At 37.7% G+C, this 22,579-nt stretch overlaps 1 long non-coding RNA gene across 1 annotated transcript; it reads left to right on the top strand.

The window, feature by feature from the left end:
* Positions 1–3,736: 3,736 nt before the first annotated feature.
* LOC132284465 (uncharacterized) lies at positions 3,737–4,823 on the top strand. The gene is made up of 2 exons (XR_009472286.1): positions 3,737–3,771; positions 3,856–4,823. It is a non-coding gene; the product is annotated as an uncharacterized LOC132284465 (long non-coding RNA).
* The last annotated feature ends 17,756 nt before the right edge of the window (positions 4,824–22,579 follow it).

The raw sequence follows: 22,579 nt of genomic DNA, 5'->3' as shown, positions 1-22,579 counted from the left end.
GGTGCCAGCTTTCTATGCTGGTTTAACCGACCCCCATAGATTCATGGTTGACTTATCATATGGATGGATGTTCATGTCTAAAAATGCGGATGAGGCGTAGACCTTACTCGAGAATTTGAGTGAAAACTCATTGCAGCATAATTCTTGTAATGCTCCAACCTCAACCAATGCAAAGAACACCAATCTATGTCAACCAAAGACACTGAGGGAAGAATCGTCTCAAGTGAATGCCATAGCTCACAAATTCTATCAATTAATGGCACCACATCTCTCTCCTACCTTGTCTCAAAATTCGGCAAGTGCAGTGTGTGCATCATGCACTAGCCCTTTCCATCTCTCAGAAGATTGCCCACACCGGAGCAATTTCCTAGTAAAAATCAAGAGCAAGCAAATGCTATGTTTTTCAGGCCCGAAAATGACCCGTATTCCAATACATATAATCCGGGATAGAGAGATCATTCGAATTTTTCGTGGAGGTAACCCGCGCCACAAAATTCAAATTTTCAAAATCAAGGGCATCAAAATCAGCTCTCTTTTCAATTTCCAAATAGGCAATTTTAGGCCTCTTCAAGTTACCATCCACCCTATAATCCAAATGCTTCTACTCCACCTCCTGTGTTTCCAACTGATGAGATTTTGGCTGCAAACAAGCAAATGATGGAATCCTTTAACAAGTAAATTTTGGAATCCAACAAACAACTCTTGACATCATTGCAGCCCACTTTCCAAATGGTTCATTCACATACCCAGTCAATAGCTAAACTTGAGAATTAAGTGGAACAAATAGCTAATTCAGTGAACCAACTTCTTCAAAGAGAAAAGGGAAAACTTCCTGCTCAACCATTTGAGAATCCTAGAGGGATGCATGTGATTGATGAAGCCCCTCCTCCGAGTGGACCTACTCATGAACAAGTTCAAGCAATCACTACCCTTTGAAGTAGTCAAATTGTAGACAACAAGGTTGATGGAGGAAAAAATGAACAACTTCTTTCTCCCCAAAATCCAAATCCTAGCTCATCTAATCCAAATTTCACTCCTGAAAATCCAAAGTCTAGCACTGAAAATTCCAAGCTTGTGACCCCAAATATGGAGACTTCTTATGAGCCTAAGGCTCCGTTTCCTCAATGTCTCCAAGAGTCGACACATTTTGGGAATAAAAGTTGTAAAATTCAGGACATGTGGGAAGTCTTTAGGCAAGTAAAGATCAACCTTCTGCTCCTGAATGCTATCAAGCAAATCCCTCCCTTTGCAAAATTTCTCAAAGATTTGTGTACTAAAAAACGCACTTCCAAGAATCATTTACCAAAGAAGGTAAGACTAACTGAAAATGTGAGTGCGATCATTCAGCACAGCACTCCTCCAAAGTATAAGGATCCAGGGGCCCCAATAATCTCGTGTGTCATTGGTAACCACAAGATAGAAAGGGCCCTCCTTGACTTAGGAGCAAGTGTGAACTTGATTCCATATTTAGTTTATTTACAACTTGGGTTGGGTGATCTTAAACCAACTCCGATAGTGTTACAACTTGCTGATAGATCTATTAAGCGATTAGGTTTAAATAAATTAGTACCTTCTTTAATCCCAACAAGAGCAGTCACCACAGCCTTTAAATGATTAGATTGTTTACTGTTTTTTTTACCCTACTTCCTCTAGGCAACAAATTCTCCTTCCTTTATTAAGTGATAACTAGGGATTCTTATTTTATGTCTTGGAAAACGAATTTCTATATTATATTAATGATTACATTTAGATTCATCATATTTTAAAAAAATTGATCTTTCTATAATCAATCATACACATATGCTCTAATAAGGAAATAAGTTTTGCAAATCTATGCATATAACTTCACTAAGAAATTAATATATCCAAGTTACGAATATATATAAAATTACAAAGCAAGATTAACTTGCCTTGGTGGGGAAAATCCTCATGGAGTCTTTCTTCCTTCTCTTTTGTTCATGGCCGGAACCAAGATTTCTCTTCCTTGAGACCTTAGCCGATCCATTTTTGTTTTCCATTTCTGTCTATAAACAAAAAATAAAAAATAAATAAATAAATAAATAAGATGTGTAACAAAGCTAACCCAAACAAACACTGAGTATATAAGGGCAAAAGGTCCAAACACTATCTCATTGTTCACATTCCTACTCCTCACTCAACCCGCCATAGTTTTACTAGCTGATTCTAAAATTTCGGTTGCATAGAACGTAAATCCATTCAGCCCACCAAATTGTTGAAACACCATTAGCCCAACTCCTACCTGCACCAATTTTTGAATTTTATAGAGATTAAATAAGTCGTAAAAGGAAAACAAGGCACATTAATTCAGGATTCTTCTGTTGGGCTTACAATGACTGAATATTTGGAAGTAATTGTAGGATTAAGTTTTGTAAATATTCTTAAAGGCTCCAGAGTGAAAGGGCTAACTAGAATTGGTTGTATTTTTTTCCTTTAAAAGTTTTTTTTTTTCTTTATCACTCCTTATGGACTTGTTTTATAAATAATTTGTAGAATGAAATCTTTAAAAAGAACTTTTATGTAAATATTAGACTACTTGTTTCTTATCTTTGTGTTGAATTAGTTATTTTTCATATTTTGTTGTATTTGCTTTGGGTCTCAGACCAGTATTGTTCCATGTCCGTCTTTTCTCTACATTTATCTATATAGATGGAACAAAAGGAAAGATGTGGTGATGAAGAAGGTTTAAAATTACATTTGATTAAAGGGGGAGCTAGGGTATTATTGATGATAGTGACGATATATGTGTATGTGTGTATGTATATAAGCGCACATACATGTAGAGAAGGATCTGGAATTGTAATGATGTTCATATATTTGCATGTGGAACTCATCTTTTGGGAAAAAAACTAGGTGCAACTATTCTTTGCTATCAACATTCTTAGCTTATTGTCCATATTAATTTGGAGGAAAAGAAAAAGAAATGTAATCTGGAACATTATTTTTTTAGCGTTCCTTTAATTTCCAGCATTTTGTCTGTAAATGAAGTGGGTGTGAATATTTTGAAGCTTTAGAGATTGTATGAAAGTTCGAAGGGATGTACAACTATATTTTCACATTGTGTGATGCACTGCTATTTCAGAACACTTGGCTTTCATCATTACCAATGTGTTATCTAATTACTTTTCTGTTCAGCTATTTCTGGATTCCTGTTTTATCATTCATTTCATTAGATTTGTCTGAATGTTTCATAGTAGTATGTCATGGTAGTTCAAACTTTTTTTTTTTTTTGGCAGGAAAACATAAAAGAACTTCAAAAAAGTTACTCTGACTCGTCTATTGGCAGTTCCAATGATTTGTTCTCCATTGTGAGGGGAGAAGAGAGAATTGGTCGTGTGCGGATGCTTGGCTTTGAGCCTACACCAAGCGATGTTTGGGGCCCTCTTCTAGTAAAGCTGAACTGATTAATAATGCCAAAAAATCTAATAAGGAGGCACATGCTGCATGCGTAGAGTTATAGGAGACCATTTCAAAAATGCAAGCCGACTATGACAACAAGTTGGAAAATTTACGAGCCAACTATGACGACAAGTTGGAAAATTTACAACAACAGGTGGCTATGCTAATGCAGATGCAACAACAAAATTGTAGTGGAAAGGTATATTTATTATTAGTTTTACTCTTTACTAAATATATGTTTACTTATGCCAAGATTTAATGTATTTTGTTTTGTTATTTTGACGGGTTCTGATTCTTTAAATGCTCCTCCTAGAGTATCATTCATTTTCTAGTCGTGATGCCAATTCAGTTAAGGTTATGAGCTTTTAATTTCTGTTATATATATGTTAAATTTTCATTTATTATAATGTGCGCTTAATGAATTTATAAAAAATGTAGGGTAATTAAAATCAAATGGGCAAGAAGACTTGTTGAAGTTGAAGATGGGGTCGTGGCTGTGCTTTCTGAATTTCCTTCGCCTTGGATGGGTTCTTTTTGAAAAACTTGTACTACATTTGTGATAAGTGCTTAAATGTTGCACATTTCAGCACCTAAGCTAGGGTATTTCAGTCTTTACATCTATCTTAATTTCATGTTTTAGTCCTAATTTATGTTTATGTGTATTTCAAGGCAATAAAGTTAAAATGAGCTAAGAACGGTCCATTAAAGCCTTTTTGGAGTCAAGTAAAGATATTCAGAAAAAGTTCAGAAAATGACAAAAAGAGGTCGTAGCCCATTGCTCGTATAATGTGTTTATTCTTCGAAAGTGGTCAATCTTGGGCCTTTGACTATGTTCCCAAAGATGAAGAAGCAAATCAATTAGTCCGGGGCCAAAATGGAGCTAAATAAGGCTTAAATGAAATTTCCAACTCTGGGGGGATCGATCCCCGAGGACTTGGCAACATTACAGATTTTTCTTATTGTTTGGGCTTATTTTGTGAACTATTGGGCTTTAATAGGGTTATTACTTAAGGCCCAGTGAGCCATTAGTTTAGGGTTAGTTTTTATTTTATTTAGGAGAGAGTTTTATTATTTTATTATTAAGTTTTATTAGGAAGTTTTATTTTTTTCTGTACTGTGATATTACGTTCTCTCTAGGGAAAAGGGAAAAGCTAGGGTTTGAAGAATATTTTTACAGAGGCTTTGTCTACAATTGAAGGAAGAAGAAGAAGGAGCCAAAAGATGGAGATGGAGCTTGTTGACACCATGATCATCTTCTCCATGAGCTAGTTCTTCACTTAGGGCTTGGATAAGCCCTAAGTTCATGTAACCCTAACCTTTGTTTTTATTTTCTTAGGGAATTATTATGTTGTAATTAAATATATGGCCTTGTGATTTATATATATATACATGCTTGATTTGACAAATTAGGGCTTGTATTGATTAATTCTTCCATTGAAATCTCCAAGTTGATTGTATGTCTATATATGATTAATTAGGGATTTTATTCTTCATTAGATGATTGAAAATTAATTCTTTCATTGATTCTATATGAAAATTGCATGTCTATGTGTGATTGATTTAGAATTATACTTTACACTAGATACTTCTTTTAGTTGTGTTTAGTGATGGCCATAGCATGAGACTTAGTTGATACAATTGTCAATTAATTTGATGGATAAAGGCTTAATTTTGATAGGTTGTTCTACAAATTAGCTTATTGTCATTAGGTAATTGTAGTAAAGTAGTCAATTTGTGCTTGATTATGTTAATCCATACTTCTAATTACAATTAGTATTATCCTCTTGATTGATGTGTGCTTTTATCGGATACATTTGTGAATGTGTATGGTGGGTTATGACGTAGTCTTGAATGGGTTCTACACTTTAGTTTAATTGTCATTAGGTAGACAATTCATTCTTGATGTTGATAATCTATGCTTATAATTGTGATTTGTGATAATAATGTGACCACATCTATAATTACACTAATGAATTCCCCATTAATTGAAAGCATATGGTTAATTGCATGGGCTTAGTGGTGAATCCTAACCCTAAGACTCTCTTCATATCTCTTTAATTCTTAGTTTAATTTAATTTAATTTACTTGCATTGTCATTTCTATTTCATGCTTTCGATTTCTAGTTTAATCACTTCACCAAAAATCTTTTTCTCTCTCTCTATCTCTCTCTCTCTCTCTCTCTTGTGCAATCTCATTAGCACTAAAATCAAGTTTAATCCCAACACGTGTTCAATCTCTTGGGTTCGATCCCTACTCACTATATACTTCAGAGTATAAGTGTCTAGCGGTTTTATAAATTATAAAATATGATGCCCACTTGACATTAATTCTAAACCTAAAGTGTTGTGCATTATTTTATGCACACGCTCAGGTCGCATCAATTTGTCAAAAATTCTTAATTATTTTTGTGTGACATTTAGTAGTTTTATCTAGACAATTTGGATGGTATATTAGCAGGTTAACTTGTGGTTGTATTATGTAAAAACAATTTGGATGGTATTTTTATATTGACTTGTGTGTTATATTCGATGACATTTAGTAGCCGGAAAGATATTTTTTTCCAAAAACAATAAGGGGAAAAAAAAAAAAAATTAAATAACCCCTTACCAGCGCTCTTTAGCACTGCCATTTTAGGGGGGTGGGGGGAGGAAAAAAAATTAAAATGACCTTCTTGGGGAGGGGGGTGGGAGGAAAAAAAATTAAAATGACCCTTTACCAGCCAGAATTGTTGTAGTGTTTGTATATTAGTTTGATTGATTTGAATGTTTGATTCTGTGTGTAGTTATTTTCTTGTCCTATTTTATTCTTGATTATGTGCATATTTGGTCACATCCCAAGATCCCACAGATTATAATTGAGTTCTCTAAAATTTTAAAAGAAATATAATTTGCATCTTGGAACTGCTATTCTTAAAAGTTAATATGATAGATGGAGTGAGTAATTACAATTTACAATCTTAAATTTCTTCTTTTTTTCCCTTAAATAATCTATTTCTTTTTAAAATAGTTATGCAGACAAAAATTGATCAATTATGTAAAAGAAAATCAGAGTTGACATCTCATAATATGTAACGCCCCGAATTTTTTCTAAATAAAATCCTCGATTTCATTAAATCAAAATACTTCATAAAAGACACCCAGGATCTCAAAAGAAATAAAATACCCTTTAATGATACAAAATCAATCAAATTTCCTCAAATAAATAAAACAATATCTCAAATTAATTAAATTGATACTAAATCAATTCCTCAAAAATGAATGTACAAAATTCTCTAAATAATTGAATAAAATCCTCAACACCAACTCTTCCACCTAAGCCCGCAGCTATCAATCCAAGCTCATCCTTAGTACCTGAAATTGTAGGGGGTGAGACGGGGGAAGTCCCAGTAGGAATACCATAACAAGGATTTTAAGAAGTTTTATGCAAAATTAGTTCCATAAAAATATACATATATATTTAAACAAAATAAATATTTACAATTTTAGTAAAATATCATTCAATAAAATAATTGAAACAAATCATCCAAGCCATTCAAGGTTTATCATGATAAACCCTACCTGTAAAATAAATAAATCATTAGTCAGATAATCAAAAAAGCCTCAAAGCTCTCTGCCTCTGTGCAAACTCTCGGCACTCTCTTCAATATTGCTTTCATTCTGTATCCTTACCAAACAGATACAATATATAGGTAATTTCCATGTACACAATTTACACAACACACCATAAAATTTTATCACTTTTGGCCACAAATATCTAATGGGTCCCGCGAATACAATTGTATATTACCTTTTCAATTTTGCTTTCTCTCTCTATGTCGGTTGGTCTCTTCTTTCTCCTTCCACTTCTATCTTATCCCAATTTATCTTTCCTTTCCTTATCTGATTCATTGCATTCTTTAAACCATCAATACAATCTCTCAAAACCCACGTGAGGCAAAACAACCCACAAGTGGGCCCGCCAAAAATCAGCATTATGATTTCCATTTTCAACTCTCTAAACTCGGCTGGTGCATCTTCTTTGCATGATACACCAAAAAAATATATATATAAATTATATATATACAAAATAAACAATTCCAACCCATCATTTATCTTCAAGTGAGACCCACTATTTATCATCACATTCCATTATCTTATTCCATCAGATTATATATATATATCTAATATATATACAATGCATACACTTTTGTAACAAATATCAAACCCACCAACTTTTCTCTCTCTTCCAATTTCTTTTCTTTTCCTTTTTTTTTTCCCACACTTTCATTGTCGGTAGATGCTATATATATATATATATATATATAAATCCAGAAAAAAGACCAACCAACCATGAATATCATCTAATGGGGCCCGTAACTACCAATTATTTCTCCTTCCATTTCGACTGTGACATTCAGCCCAATTGCCTTCTTCTTCTGATGTTATATATATATATATATATATATATATATATATATATATATATAACCTAACCTTTAATTGATAAATCGCCATAATAAATCTCCAATGGATAAGCCTTAAATCATAGTTAATCAAATTAATTATAACAACAAAAATCAAACCCATTAAATCATTTAAGTGGGTAAATCATCAATTTAAAATTTAAATAATCAATCTCTAACAACTAAAATTTATGAGATAAAAATAATTTAAATTCTTGAAAAATCCGGGTTGTTACATAATGATAGTTTAAAGCAAACCCATATAGATATTAACTTGGAGGATCTTCCAGCAGATACAGGACTACGAGCTCGAATAATGGATTACCATCCTAATATTCGAGACGAACTTCGTAGAACATATTATCTCAAAGGCCCTTGTCAGCCTAAGACTCATAAATTTCCTTATAGGAATTTCGGGAAAGGGTTACGTCGTTTCAACCCTACTTGGTTTAGCGAATATTCTAATTGGCTAAAATATAGCATGGCCAAAGATGCGGCATTTTGCCTATGATGCTTCCTTTTCAAGCCAGATATTGGGGAACAATCCAGAGGTGACTCCTTTGTTGGTGAGGGGTTTTCAAATTGGAAGAAGAGAGACAAACTCAAAGTTCATGTTGGAGATCCGAATAGTGCCCACAACCAAGCTTATAGATCTTGTGAAGCTTTGGTGAACCAAAAATAACACATTCAAACAATTTTTTTCAAACAGTCAGACCAAGCTAGAATTGAATATTGAACTCGTTTGATTGCATCAGTTGAATGCATCCTATATCTTTTACAACAAGGACTTGCATTTCGTGGCCACGATGAAGCTAATGATTCAAACAATCAAGGGAACTTTCTTACACTTTTGAGATTTCATGCTCGTTACAATAAGGATGTTAAAGCCATCGTATTGGAAAATGCTCCTGCAAATATGAAATTAACGTCACCCGAGATTCAAAAAGAAATTATTAATTCCATTGCAACAGAGATCATCAATTTTATTATTAGAGATATTGGAGATGCATTTTTCTCTATTTTAATTGATGAGTCTTGTGATGTATCAATAAAGAAGCAAATGGCTATTGTGTTACGTTATGTGAAGAATAGGAGTATCATTGAGCACTTTATTGGTATGGTACATGTTACAGATACAGCTGCTTTCTCACTTAAGGCAGCGATTGATAATGTATTTTCTACACATGGATTAAGCATTTCCAGATTGCGTGGGCAAGGATATGATGGGGCTAGCAATATGTAAGGCGAGTTCAATGGCCTCAAAATGCTTATTCTGAAAGAGAATGAATTTGCATTTTTTGTTTATTGCTTTGCTCACCAACTTCAGTTGGCTCTTGTTGCTGTGGCAATAAATCATGGTCAGATTTTCACTTTTTTCTTATCTGGTACTAATGTGGTGAATATAGTTGGAGCCTTATGTAAATGTCGTGATATGCTTCGAGAGAAACAAATTGCAAAAGTTATTGAAAGACTTAACAATGGCGAGCTTTCAAGTGGGCAAGGCTTAAATAAGAGTACTTCTCTTATATATGCAGGAAACACTCGTTGGGGCTCACATTATGGTACTTTAATGAGCTTAATTACAATGTTCTCATCTGTAATTGATGTTCTTGAGATTATCAAAATGGATGGATTTAGATCCGATCAAAGAGGTGAAGCTACTATTCTACTTGGGACAATACAATCCTTTAATTTCGTATTCAGTCTCCATTTGATGAAGGCAGTGTAGGAAATGACAAATGAATTATCAAAAGCACTACAAAGAAAAGATCAAGATATCATGAATGCTATGTGTTTAGTCAAAGTATGCAAACAACGACTACAAATGATGAGGGATGATAGATGGTATTCTTTACTCGAAGAAGTTTCTTCATTTTGTGAGAGACATGGAATTGATGGTCCCAACATGAATGACATTTTCTTGGCTCAAGGTCAACAACGACGGAATGTGAAAGAAATGACAAACTTGCATTACTATCGTGTTGAGTTGTTTTATTCTGTGATAGATATGCAACTTCAAGAGTTGAATAGTCGTTTTAGTGAGGCTAATACTGAGTTACTTCTTTGTATAACATGCTTATGTCCAAATGATTCATTCATTTTACTGAATATTATCCAAAAGAATTTTCTACAGTCAAGCTCAAAGAACTTCATAGTCAATTTAAGACTTATATTCTTGATGTGTGATCGACGGATCGATTACAATTATAAATCAACCCTTTTGCAATAGCACAAATCATTGTCAAATAGGGCTATTGGTCGGGTAAGTCGAACCACTGGGACTGCTAGTTTATGGCAACTTAGGTGTCTAGAATCATTTTTAGAATGATAAAGGGGATAATGTGGATTTGTTGGTTTGTCACTTAAGCTATGAATTGAGAAATGCATAAAACAGTAAATTACAAGGAGTTTCAAAAGAGAAGATCTAGATAGAGAGGTCTAAGGAAGTGAATCCACTCCTACCCTTTACACATGCTAAGTATATGATTGATTTGGGGAATTAATGTGCATACATGACCATGATACATAGCAACACATAATTACTACAATATCTTCAAGAAATTCATTTAATCACAAGGTAAGAATAACCTATCAAAGCTTCACATGCTTGAGCTACCTATACTATGTTGTACCCTTAGACATGCTCGCTAAGCTAGAGATTATCAAACCCTTAATTAAATGGTAAAAGCACATGGAATCAAGATGCAAGATTAACCCATCAAAAGAAAGTCTTAAGCTATGGATTAACAAGTTTCTCAAAAACCATGCCATTAAAACCATTCCATAATCTTGTTTCCATTGTCACTATGAAAATACTAGCCATGCAACCATAAGAATAAATAATCTAAGACAAGAACATTTGATTTAACATGATCATTTATAATTAAAAACATTCATTACAAATTGTAATATGCTCTAGATTATGGAACTTGGCCATACATACATTTCATTCCCCAAAATAAATCAAAAATTAAACATGCTTACAAGGAAATGTTTCATCACATCCCTAGATGGAGGTTTAGTTACCCATTAATGCTACAAGGAATGAAGAGGAAGAAGAATATCCCTCTATTTCTGCACCCTTACTCCAAGAACACTACTCTCTCCTCCCTCGATCTCCCAAAAGATGTTAGATTTGATATGAGATCACCTTCCCCTCTTTATCCATCCAAAACCTACTCCCCATACTCACAATCTCGAGTTCCCCCCTCTACATGAAGCTAGACAACACAAAAGAAGGATAAGAGGACCAAAAAGCTAAAAATCAGGGGCAGTTGAACTGCCTTCTGAAGTTCCACGGGGGCCCGTGGTGGCCTGGCCTTGCTAGGATACTACTGGTGCTTTTGGCGGGCGCGCGCGGGAGTTCGCGAGGGCTTCTGCGGGAGCTCAGCAAGGGCCCGCGAAACCTGGCAGTGAGGTATGGAATTCAGCAGGCGCCCGCGATGCTTTGGCGGGCGCCCGTGAGAGCTTGCAGCTGCACTTCATCAAGGCTTAATTTTGTTGCAAGCCTCTTCAGGCTAGAGCGAAGACACACTTCCACTATGAAACACTGAGCCATGTTTTCACAATAACGGCAACAGAAGAGGTTTGATCCAAAAGATGGCTCCTCGACACGGCGCACGTATTTCAACACAAATGATGTCAAAACCACTTCTTTGATCATTCTCGGGCAAAATACCTGAAATCAGAAAGAAATACATAAATGAATTAAAACTGTACATTATCCTCCAATAATGGACTTAACTAATGCAAGAAAGGGCGCTTGAATATGTAATATTCAACGCTTATCACACCCCCAAACTTACATTTTGCTAGTCCCTTAGCAAAACAAAATAAAGAGCTTAATGAAAATGACGACCAATGAAATGCTGACACATGCATCAAACATGAAACAAAAATATCGACGAAGCTCAACTATGATTTGGAACACAGAAAATTCGAAGATAGACATTAAGCAGACTACCTTGCATATATGAAGCCTTAACATACAAAATGGCAAAACAAGATCAACTTTAAAACATCAATCATCAAGTTCTATAGAAAAACTTCAATTGTCATCTCTTGAATAACATAAACTATAACTTCAGTGAAAGTGAGCTGAATTTCCAATATGTGGCTTTTACCCTCTTTTTCCAATCCCAAGAACACCTTTTCACATCATTAAATCTCCTTCTAAATGAGGTCCCCAAGGCATAACTTTATTCACAATACAACTTTTGTTGCTTATTGAAAATTTTATTCTAGCTCAAAATGAAACATACTATGGTTGTGCAATGTCGAAAATCCCTTAAGCTTTCTAACCAACCCACGTAACAAGTGTTAGGCCAATAACTCCCAAGCCAGATGGCTTTAGGGTGCTAAATGTAGAAACATTCCTAGGGCTTAATAACTCAAATTGGAAAGGTTACGAACTTCGACGAACCAGATTTATTTATTTTTGAATAACCGTACAATGTCTAAGTTCTTTAAGCTTTCTAACCAACACATGTAACAAGTGTTAGGCCAACAACTCCCAAACCAGATGGCTTTAGGATGCTAAGTGTAGAAACACTCCTAGGGCTTAATAACTTAAGTTGGAAAGGCTACGAACTTCAACTGATCATTGATTTATTTATTTATTTTTTATTAAGACAAATGCCAAGGATATCCATTCATTAGGGTCATTAATTCAGTTCACTGAGTCCCGATCAAGGTCAATTTGGGTTACATGCCTCACAATTAGGTTTTAAGTGTGCAAATGTGCAATGTGAAGCATAACAGAGTATGAAATCCGACGAAAATTTAATTGAAGTCTTTATACAAACCGATTATGAATCAACATGCTTATTTCAAAAGTTTCTTTATTTTCAAAAATTATCTTGGCTTCTATACACAAAGTATTAAGCACATGCTTCAACCTTCAAAAAGTTCCATGATTACACTATCATTGCTTTAAACAATATGATTTTATTAACTTACGAGCATAAAAAATGAGCAAAAATCATCAAAACTGCAATAACATGCACATGCACCAAAAATGTAATAGCATGCACATGCACCCCCAAACTTGAATGTCACATTGTCCTCAATGTGAGAAGACAAGGGACAAGCAAAGAGAATAAACAAAGGAGGAAAGGAACAATAGTAACAAGTTGAGAGGATTGGAGTGGCGGTGCAAAAATCGGCCACCTCGTGAATTCCATGAGCATGCCCCCAAACTTGGTTTCAAAAACCTATCAAAAGACATCTATACAAAGCAAGAAATCATATGAATCCAAATTCAATGAAAATAACTATAATTTATTTGACTAAAAACTATAATCCATGTAAAGTAGCAAAAAGTGATGCAGTTATAAGTTCAAAAGAAAAACTGAAAAACAAATGCCAAACGCGGCCCAAAATAAGTCTAAAAAGTACTACTAAAAAGGGAAATAAAACAAAAAAACATGAAATCACTCTACCATTGGAGTAGAGGAGGAAGCACCAGGTGTGTTAGGCGCACAGTCAATCAATGACTAGAGCATAGCCTGCAGAATCTCTTGATTCTCCTGAGTCTTCTGGACGGTACCTTCTATGGCGTCAAAGCGCAAGGTAAATGTATCGAGATGAGCATTCAAGGCAAGATAGTCGGCGTGAGTCATGACATCCGGCGGTGGTACAAAAGGGGTAGCTAGAGCAGCGGGGGCATCATGAGCAGGAGGGGCAGGAGCCACAGGGGGAGCCGGAGCACCCCAATCCAACTCGCCACCAATGCGGGCCTGACAGAATATCTAAAACTGAACCGTGCTGGACTTCCAGACCCCAAGGTTGAAGTTCAACACATCTTTCTCTTTCTTCTCACCACAGGGAGCTCAGAACCCCGCATTTTTTAGCAACCTTGTAATAAGGTATGGAAATGGGAATACCCAGGTGGTGGTGGTGCGCGATCGAACCAGGATTAATTCCTTGTAGATTTTTAGCAATTGGTCCCAGACAAGCTGTGGGACACAAAACCAATACTCCTTTTCTACATAGTAGAGGGTTTTTAAAAAATTCCCCTTACGCTCAGAATGGCCTGGCACGGGTAGGACATTCTTGTATAGGACCGAATCAAGAAACCACAGTCGGCATGGTAAGAAGAATTTATTGGTGCTTGTGGTTCTGTTGCGTAGAAAAGACGGACCACACGCGGGTAGTAAGAATGAGTGTGTGGTTTGAAAAGAAAGGCGAGGCCATGGGCCCTCAATTCGCGGATGGACTGTGCGGTCTCCGAATTGTTCTCAAAATTATTTGCAATGTCGAATCTTGCTTCTGTTTCAATTGGCCATTCAGCCCAATTTGGGGTCGGAGGCACATTAGAAGGGCCCTCAGATGAACGAGCACGCTTGGAAACGACCCTAAGAGCCATTGGAAGGAAGAAAATTGGTTCAGGACTTCTATCGAACACCTGGTGTGCAGTAGAATTGGGAAAAGAGCAAAAATAAGGTTAGAAATGCAAAAACCCCAAAATTCTAACCTGTAATGGGCATTCAATCACAACCCAACAATCACCAATCCCTCAGAACAAGAATCACATCCTCCTTAGTGCAAAATTTAAAGAAAAAGAAAGGTAGAAATACTTACCCAAAGTGTAGGACTCAATCCCCTCAAGCTTGAATGATGGATGATGAGGATGGAGATTGGAAGATGATGATGGGTGAGATGAATGAATGAGAGGATTAGGGAGGAATTGGGAGAGAGAGGGACGATTTGAGGGTTTGAGAGGCATGGGGGCGAGAATAGAGAGGGAGAATAGGAGTTAAAAGAGCATAAATGGGCTTGAAAGCCCATTTAAAATCCAATTAAGGGAATCTGCAAGCGCCCGCGGACGCGCTGCGGGCGCCCGCGGTGCTACACAGAACACGGGCAGGGTTCGCGGGCGCCCTAGGATGCGCGGTGGGCACCGGCCAGATGGCTGAGTACACTGGCAGGTTTCGCGGCGGGCGCTCGCGGGAGCTCTAGAGATGCTGCCTTATGCAACATACAAGCCCCTGACTTAATCAATTGGACTTCAAACATGAAATGAGGTGCGATGAAGATTCATTAACCTCGAAGAATGAGATGGAACGAATTAATTCACAAAGGATGGCCATGAGATTCGAACAGTAAAAGAATTTTAGATAGGATGGGAAACATGCCCAATGACTTAGGAAGTGTTTGGAGACTGAACAGGGATTTGGAAATGATAAAGATAACCAATTGGAACCACCGGAAGGCCGGATGAACCAATTCCAGAAGCAGGCATACGATTGGTCAAATTTAACAAATTCCCAGGAAATACTTGCCATTGGACATGTAGAAAGCAGAAGCTCAAAAATCGGAAGAATTGCTTCCACGAATGCTAAATTTAATGTCGATAGCTAGACGAACTAGGCGCTGCATAGCACATCAATCCTCGTAAATTGGGTCCTTCAATAGGACTTTCTCAACTTTTCGAATAGGGACTATGCAGTCGACGTAAGGCTTAAGCTATTGGCCGTTAACCTTGAAGAGAGATCCATTAGTAGGATCTTGGAGTTTGACTGCACCATGAGGAAAGACGGATGTGATGACATATGGACCATCCCATCATGAACGAAGTTTTCCGGGAAAGAGTCTCAATCTAGAATTGAAAAGCCAAACTTTTTGTCCAGGGGCAAAAGACTTTTTGATAATGTGCTTGTCATGAAAAGCTTTGGTCCTTGCTTTATAGATTTTGACGCTTTCATATGCATCATTTCGAATTTCCTCAAGTTCACTGAGTTGCAATTTACGAGTAGAGCCGGCTTGTTTGAGATCAAAGTTGAGCCTTTTTATGCCCAATAAGCACGGTGCTCTAGTTCAACGGGGAGGTGACACGCCTTGCCAAAGACAAGTCGATATGGCGACATGCCAATAGGTGTCTTATAAGTTGTCCGGTAAGCCCAAAGCGCATCGTTTAGTCTTAATGACCAATCTTTGCGGTCCGGTCGAACTGTTTTTTCCAAGATGTGCTTAATCTCCCGATTAGATACTTCCACTTGACCACTCGTTTGAGGATGGTAAGGTGTGGCAACCTTGTGAAGGACGGAGTATTTGGAGAGGACGGATTTAAGGTAACGATTTCAGAAATGAGATCCACCGTCACTAATGATTGCTCGGGGCGTACCAAAATGACTAAAAATGTTGGACTGAATAAAGTTGATCGCTACTTTATGATCACTGGTTTTGGTAGCTTCGACTTCAACCCACTTGGAAACATAATCCACCGCTACAAGGATGTACTCATAGCCATAAGAAGATGGAAATGGTCCCATGAAGTCGATCCCCCACACATCAAAAATTTCTATGATTAAGATGGGAGTGAGGGGTATCATGTCCCTCTGGGACATGGATCCGAGCTGTTGACATCGCTCACAAGATTTACAGAAATTGTATACATCCCGAAACAAGGATGGCCAATAAAATCCGCTTTAAAAGACTTTGTCGGCGGTCTTTTTAGCACTAAAGTGTCCCCTACAAGCAAGAGTGTGATAGAAATTTAGGACACTTGTGGTTTCATTGTCGGGAATGCATCTCCGGATAATTTGATCCGGGCAATATTTGAACAACTCCGGATCTTCCTAAAAGAAATGCTTAACTTGGGAGAAGAACAGGTCTTTCTCTTGTTTGGACCAATTGGATGAAATTTTGCCTATTGCTAGATAGTTGACAATATACTCATACCAAGGGAGACTGGAATGGGAAATCTGAAAAAGTTGCTCATCCGGAAAGGAATCACGGACTGCAGCAAATTCAAAAGATTTTTTAATGAGTAAATGAGAGAGATGGTCTGCGATAACATTGTCGGTCCCTTTTTTGTCCTGGAATTTAATGTCAAACTCTTGAAGTAAGGGAATCTATTGAATTAAATGGGGTTTGGTCTCTTTTTTAGAGAGCTAATGCCTAAGAGCGGCATGATCCGAGAAGACAATGACCTTAGATCCAAGAAGATAGGAACGGAATTTATCCAAGGTATACACCACAGCTAACAATTCTTTTTCAGTGGTGGTGTAATTTAACTGAGCATCGGAGAGAGTCTTACTAGCATAATAGATGACGTATGGAAGTTTTTCCACACGTTGGCCCAAAACCACACCTAATGCATAATCGGATACATCACACATGATCTCAAATGGAAGAGACCAATTAAGCGGTTTCATGATTGGGGTAGATGAGAGAAGAGTGCGAAGTTTCACGAAAGCTTCCATACAAGCTTCATCAAAATTGAATGGAACGTCCTTGGCAAGAAGATTACACAAGGGCCGAGAGATTTTGCTAAAATCTTTGATGAAGCGACGATAAAAACCGGCATGTCCAAGGAATGAACGGATTTGACGGACCGAATTTGGAGGAGGGAGATTAGAGATTAACTCCACTTTGGCTTTGTCAACCTCAATTCCCCTTTTTGAAATGACATGTCCTAAAACGATGCCTTCTTGGACCATAAAGTGACTTTTCTCCTAACTTAGAATGAGATTTGTTTCCTTGCATCTTTGAAGTATAAGAGATAGATTTTGGAGACACGAGTCAAATGAGGATCTAAAGAAGGAAAAATCGTCCATGAATACCTCTAAGAATTTTTTAACCATATTCGAAAATATGGACATCATGCATCTTTGGAACGTGGCCGGTGCATTGCATAGCACAAAAGGCATGCGTCTATAAGCAAAGGTTCCGAAGGGGCATGTGAATGTGGTCTTCTCTTGATCTTGCGGATCAATTGCCACTTGGTTATAGCCGGAATAACCATCAAGGAAACAATAGAAGCTTTGGCCAGCTAACCTCTCTAGGATTTGATCAATGAATGGGAGTGGAAAATGATCTTTCCTAGTGGTCGAGTTAAGTTTTCAGTAATCAATGAACACACGCCACCCGGTGGTGGGGCGTTGTGGCACGAGCTCTCCCGCGGAATTTTCAACGACGGTGAGGCCGGATTTCTTAGGAACAACTTGAGTGGGATTCACCCATTTGCTATCGGAGATGGGGTAGATGATTCCTGTATCCAATAGCTTGATCACTTCTTTCATGACCACTTTCTTCATGTTGGGATTCAACCGGCGCTGCACCTCTTTAGAAGGTTTAGCGTCCTCCTCCATATGGATGCGATGCATGCAAATAGAAGGGTCGATTCCTTTCAAATCAGCCACTGCCTATCCAATAGCTTCTTTGTGCTCTTATAGCACCGCTAAAAGGCTAGTTTCTTGATCCTTTAAAAGGTCAGAAGCAATGATGACTGGAAGAGTTTGATTTGCACCAAGAAATACATACTTGAGGTGAGCTGGGAGCGGATTTAGCTCAAGTTGTGGAGGAGACTTCAAGGAAGGGACCGGAGGAGTAGAAGAAAGTTGAAAGGAGGAGTATCCATGACAGCATTAATGTCAACCAAGGAGTTTACTTCTTAGATTGATTGGTCAATATCAAAGTTTGAGAAGTCAAAATGAGACATGCAAGTTTCCAAAGGATCTTTGCTTAGAATGAAGGGGAGAGATTCTTCGACCACTTCATTTACCACATCGATAAGGAAACAATCATCCTCATCGGAAGGATGTTGAGTTGCATGGAAGATGTGGAGTTTGACTTGCATATTTCCAAAGGTGATATCCATCACCCCGGTTCGGTAATTAATTGAAGCGTTAGCCGTAGCTAAAAATGGCCTACCGAGGATCACGGGAATATACTTCTTTGGGTCATGGACCGGTTCCGTGTCAAAAACCACAAAGTCTACCGGGAAGTAGAATTTGTCCACTTTGATAATGACATCCTCAAGAATGCCTCGTGGGTGCTTGACCGATCTATCGGTAAGCTGCAAGACCACGGAGGTTGGCTTTAGATCTCCCAACCCAAGCTGTAAGTAAACTAAATATGGAATCAAATTTACACTAGCTCTTAAGTCAAGGAGGGCCCTTTCTATCTTGTTGTCACCAATGACACATGAGATAGTTGGGGTGCCCGAATCCTTATACTTTGGAGGAGTACTGTGTTGAATGATTGCACTCACATTTTCAGTTAATCTTACCTTCTTTGGCAAATGATTGTTGGAAGTGCGCTTTTGAGTGCACAAATCCTTGAGAAATTTGCATTGGGAGGGATTTGCTTTATAGCATCTAAGAGAGGCAAGTTGATCTTTACTTGTTTTAAAACTTCCCACATGTCTTGAATTTTGCAATTCTTGTTCCTAATATGTGTCGACTCTTGGAAACATTGAGAAACCGGAGCTTTAGGCTCATAAGAAGTTTCCGCATTTGGGGTGACAAGCTTGGGATTTTTATGAGTATAATTTGGATTTTTATGAGTGACTTTTGGATTGGAGGAGCTAGGATTTGGATTTACTAAATGAGAATTTTTGTCATCCTTGTTTCCATCAACCTTGTTGTCAACAACTCGACCACTCCTATGGGTGGTGATTGCTTGGACTTGTTCATGACTTGGCCCACTTGGAGGAGGGGTTTCATCAATCACATGTATCCCTCTAGGATTTTCAAATGGTTGAGCGGGAAGCTTACCCTTGTCCTTTTGGAGCAATTGATTCATGGAGTTAGCTATTTGACCCACTTGATTCTCAAGCTTAGCTATGGACTGAGTATGAGAATGAACCATTTGGAGAGTGGGTTGCAAACATGTCAAGAGTTGCTTATTGGAATCCATCATTTGCTTATTCAATGATTCCATCATTTGCTTGTTTGCAGCCACGTTTTCATCAGTTGGGAACACATGGGGTTGATCGGAGATATTTGGATTGTATGGAGGATGGTAGCTTGAGGAGGCCTGAAATTGCCTATTTTGAAATTGAGAAGAGGGCTGATTTTGTTGCCCTTGATTTTAAAAACTCAAATTTTGTGGGGCTTGTTGCCTCCACGAAAAATTCGGATGATTTCTCCATCCCGGATTGTAAGTATTGGAATATGGATTATTTCCAGGCCTTGAGAACATAAGATTTGCTTGCTCTTGATTGGAATTAGGAAATTGTTCTGGAGTGGGACAATCTTCTGAGAGATGGAATGGATTAGTACATGATGCACACACCGCACTAGCTGAATTTTGAGACAGGGAAGGAGATCGATGCGGTGCCATCAATTGATAGAATTTATAGGTTATGGTATCCACTTGAGATGATTCTTCCCTCATTGTCTTCGGTTGACAAGGGTTGGTGTTCGTTGTATTGGTTGAGGTTGGACCACTACGAGAATTATGCTGTAACGAGTTTTCACTTAATTTCTCAAGTAAGGTCCATGCCTCATCCGCACTTTTAGACATGAACATCCCTCCACAAGATAAGTCAACCATGAATCTATGTGGGTCGGTTAACCTAGCATAGAAGGCTTGCACCAATTGCTATTTTGGAATTAAGTGGAGCGGACATTTCCTTAAGAGGTCTTGAAATCTCTCCCAAGTCTCTTGGAGTTGTTCCCCCTCGCTTTGTGAAAAGCTAAGAATGGAACGCCTCATTAAATTGGTTTTACTCACTGGATAATATTTCTTTAAGAATTCTTGCTGTAGTTGAGCCCATGTGGTGATGGAATTTGCAACAAGGGAGTTCAACCAATATTTTGCCCGTTCCTTTTAATAAGAATGGGAAGAGATGCAAATGGAGAACATTGTCAGGAAAGCCCCTCAGCTTGATGGTAGAGCATATTTCAAGGAATTCATTAAGGTGCTTATAAGGGTCCTCATTTTCAAAGCCATGAAAAGATGGAAGCATTTGGATGGTGCTAGATTTGATTTCATATTGAGCGGCCTCAATATTTGGCATCACTATGCAAGAGGGAGAAGCATAAGTGGTAAGGACGAAGTGGTCCCTAAGAGTCATGGGAACCACATTTGGAATTTCGGCCCTATCATTATTAACTCCCTCATTTTCGACATTTCCTACATTGTCAGCCATTATGTTAAATTCAGTTTTAAGCTCTCTTATGCTAGTAGATTCCCTAAGGTTTCTTCTAAGAGTTCTTTAGAGTGAATTTTTGTCAACTGGCGATTCTAGAGTTGGAAGGGAGAGTGATCTACGGCCAAACATCAACAACACACCCCACAATCAATACAATAATTCATCACCATCAACTCCACATACGATGTTCCCTTTTTCCTCAATTATCAAGACAGAAATTAAATGGCCACAACAAGGACCGATGCTTTGCAATTGAAAATAGACAAGACAATAGCCTCGACAAGGGCTTCACAACTTAACTATCACCAAATTTAACACTTGCACAATATTAACAATTTTGAAACTAGAAGGCCAAGAGACTTACCTGGAGTCCTCTAGACTTACAAATTTGCTAGCATTCCCTCGGCGAGCATCAAGTCCCTAGAATCTCACAAACAACTTTCAACACCAAGATGGTCAAAACAGCACAAGAAATATTCAGAAATCACAATATAGATAATCAAACCAAAATTAACCCTAAAACTTCGGTTGCTAAACCGTGTGCAGTCCCCGGCAACGGCGCCAAAAATTGATCGACGGATCGATTACAATTATAAATCAACCTTTTTGCAATAGCATAAATCATTATAAAATAGGGCTATTGGTCGGGTAAGTCGAACCATTGGGACTGCTAGTTTATGGCAACTTAGGTGTTTAGAATCATTTTTACAATGATAAAGGGGGTAATGAAGATTTGTTGGCTTGTCACTTAAGCTATGAATTGAGAAATGCATAAAACAGTAAATTGCAAGGAGTTTAGAAAGAGAAGATCTAGATAGAGAGGTCTAGGAAAGTGAATCCAGTCCTATCATTTACACATGCTAAGTATATGATTGATTTAGGGAATTAATATACATACATGACCATGATACATAGCAACACATAATTACTACAATATCTTCAAGAAATTCATTTAATCACAAGGTAAAAGTAACCTATCAAAGCTTCACATGCTAGAGCTACCTAGACCATGGTGTAACCTTAGACATGCTCGCTAAGCTATAGATTATTAAACCCTTAATTAAATGGTAAAAGCACATGGAATCAAGATGCAAGATTAATCCATCAAAAGAAAGTCTTAAGCTATGGATTAACAAGTTTCTCAAAAACCATGTCATTAAAACCATTCCATAATCTTGTTTCCATTGTAACTATGAAAATACTAGCCATACAACCATGAGAATAAATAATCTAAGACAAGAACATTTGATTCAACATGATCATTTATAATTAAAAACATTCATTACAAATTGTAATATGCTCTAGATTATGGAACTTGGCCATACATACATTTCATTCCCAAAAATAAATCAAAAATTAAACATGCTTACAAGGAAGGGTTTCATCACCTCCCTAGATGGAGGTTTAGTTACCTATTAATGCTACAAGGAATGGAGAGAAAGAAGAATATCCCTCCATTTCTGCACCCTTGCTCCAAGAACACTACTCTCTCCTCCCTAGATCTCCCAAAAGATGTTAGATTTGATATGAGATCACCTTCCCCTCTTTATCCATCCAAAACCTACTCCCCATACTCACAATCCTGAGCTCCCCCCTCTGCATGAAGCTAGACCACACAAAAGAAGGATAAGGGGACCAAAAAGCTGAAAATCAGGGGTAGTTGAACTGCCTTCTGAAGTTCCGCGGGCGCCCGCGAGGCGCTGGCGAGTGCCCGCGGTGGCCTGGCCTTGCAAGGATGCTACTGGTGCGTTTGGCGGGTGCCTGCGGGAGTTCGCGGGGGCTTCTGTGGGAGCTCAGTAAGGGCCCGCGAAACCTGGCAGTGAGGTGTGGAATTAGGC

Source organism: Cornus florida, unplaced genomic scaffold, assembly GCF_030987335.1.
Source record: "Cornus florida cultivar Cherokee Brave unplaced genomic scaffold, ASM3098733v1 CherokeeBrave_3.0.0_Hap2_Chr11, whole genome shotgun sequence".
Taxonomy (NCBI): Eukaryota; Viridiplantae; Streptophyta; class Magnoliopsida; order Cornales; family Cornaceae; genus Cornus; species Cornus florida.
Note: the sequence above shows the minus strand (reverse complement) of the source record. Positions and strands in the feature narration are given on the sequence as shown.